Consider the following 2,681-nt stretch of genomic DNA (forward strand, 5'->3'; position numbering starts at 1 on the left):
GGCAGAACCCTAAAGGCAAATTAGTAGTTGAAAGAAACCCATCTGAAAAGGCCACAAACTCTATAATGATCCCAACTACAGCAGAGCCTTGGATTGCGGGTAACTTGTTCTCTGAGTGTTCCACAGGATGAGCAAACATTTCTAATACATTTTAACTTGATAAACAAGTGATGTCTTGCAGTCAAGTAGTATGTGACGCTGAACATCACATGATCACAACTGAGCCAATGGTTCTCTCTCTCTCTCTCTCTCTCTCTCTCTCTCTCTCTCTTTTTCACTGCAGGATTGTGGGTGATCATCTCCCATGTTCGGATGCTCGGTCTCAGGCAGAAATCAGTGATGTTTCGGAACATTGGAACGTGCCCACAGCGGACACTACTGTATTTTTGGTCACTTCAAAGCACCTATGGACAGTCCTTTGCTTTTTCGTACAAGAGTAAGCTTAGGAATGCTTTGCTTCATTCCAAGTCATTAGATAGGTTCCTTTGTAAAGTTGCACAAAACGAAAAAGATTCCATTGAGCCAACAGATAGCAGTGATTCTCTTAGTGATATGAAAATCGTCCTACACAGTAACCCTCCTCTCTCTTGTCTCCCTCACACCAGCCATGAAGGTGTTCAAAGGTATGTGTGGGTTAATTTGTTTATTTTTCTTTATATTTTGTATTTTCTCTATTATTTTGTATTCTATTACAGCATTGTGATTATTTTTATATGAATATTTTTAGGTTGTGGAACAAATAATCTGAGTTTCCATTATTTCTTATGGGGAAATTCACTTTGATCTGCAAGTTCTTTGGATTACAAGCATGTTTCCAGAACAAACTATGCTCACAAACCAAGGTTTTACTGTACATAACATTCTGGAAAAGGCAAAAACATGGACACAGTAAAAACATCGGTGGTTACCAGGGCTTAAAGAGGAGGGAGGGGTGAAGAGGCAGAGCACAGAGGATTCTGAGGACAGTGAAAATGCCTTGTATTATATTCTAATGGTGGATGTATACATTTGTCCAAACTCATAGAATGTACCACTCATGAGTGGACCCTAACGTAAACTGCGGACCTTGGGTGCCAATGATGCGCCCAGGTAGGTTCATCAGTTGTAACAAAGGGACAGGGGGGGACATTGATAACAGGAATAACTTATGAATGTGTGGGGGCAGGGAATATATAGGAAATCTCCGGACTTTCCACTCAGTCTTGCTATAAATCTAAAACTGCTGTAAAAAATAAAATCTCTGGTTAAAAAAAGAGAGAAAGGTAACAGATGGTAGCTGCGTTTGTGGTGAGCATAGCATAATGTAGGGAGCTGTTGAATCACTGTGTGGTAAACCTAACACTAACGGAACATTGTGTGTCGGCCATACTTCAAGTTTTAAGAAGGCAAATACAAGAGGCAGAGAGAGGGAGAGAGGGAGAAAGAGAGAGAGAGAGAGAGACATAAAGATTTACTTGCTTCCTGATGGATAATTATACCAAGGCACTTAATAAATTTTCCATTGAATTAAATATCATCTTTGTCACTTATTAAATTCTCACTTACAATGATATATATTTATGGATTCTCTATTTGATCCAACCAATATATGTATCTTCTTGTCAATCCCCATGGTAAAATTATATTGATAATGTAGTTTAACAGTATATTCTGATATCTGGTAACATAAGTCCCCTTTCCATTACTCTTCATTTTCACACTTTTCTCGACTATTCTCAAGCATTTATTCTTGCATATGATCTTTATGTTAGCCAAGTTTTTTAAAGTCCGGAGTTAATAGAATTTCATTATACTTATAACTGGTTAGGAGAAAATTGACGTTTTAATTACGTGAAATCTTCCCACCCAGAGTCACAGCTTTCAGTTTGTTCACATTTCGTTTTATATCCTTCACAAGACTTTATCAGTTTCTTCATAGAGGTCCTGTGCCTTTCTAGTTAAATTCATTTCTAAGCATTTTCTTTTTATTGCTATCATGCTGGCAATATTTTCCCCGTCACTATTTCTGTTTTCTCCACTCTTTTGCCAGAATGGAGAAAGGCTATTGGTTTATGTCTATTTGTCCAAGAGCAGAGCATTTAAGAGCACAAATTGAGGTATGGAGAAGAGACGTTAACTTTACTTCGTATAACTCCATTTACCGTTTTATTTTAAGCTCCCTTTGTGCCAGGTGGAAGCAATTCAGCCCCGTCTGGTTTTTCCCAGCTTTCGTCCAGGGCAGGGTTAAGTTCCATGGAGTTTGCATAATGCCAGGAGGCAAGAGGACACTGAGTCCTTGACATCATCGGTCCTAGCTGGCCATCTCTTGAGATGCCGTTGGGTCCTGTCTCTCGTCCTTACCAGTCTCTGCTGCAGTTGTTCCTCTGAGGAGGCTCTCTCTCTCCCTCACTTCTCTCTCTCCCACTCCCCCTCAGGCATCTGGAAAATATTCCCCCACCTCCACATCACAGTAACCCCTCCCAACCCCCGCGGCCCAGACCCAGCATAGAGCGTCTCCAGGCCCACTGCTTCTCCAGTCTCCACTCTGAAGCCAGACACCCCCTCTGCTCTTGATCCCACAAAGCTACGCGGGGTCCTGTCCTTGGGTGAGGGCGATGCAGAAGCTTCCTCTCTGAGCCCAGGGGCGGGGAGGGGGGAGGGCACTTTTCCACTTTTCCACCCTCATTATTTATTCTCTCAGG

Source organism: Leopardus geoffroyi, chromosome E3, assembly GCF_018350155.1.
Source record: "Leopardus geoffroyi isolate Oge1 chromosome E3, O.geoffroyi_Oge1_pat1.0, whole genome shotgun sequence".
Lineage (NCBI taxonomy): Eukaryota > Metazoa > Chordata > Mammalia > Carnivora > Felidae > Leopardus > Leopardus geoffroyi.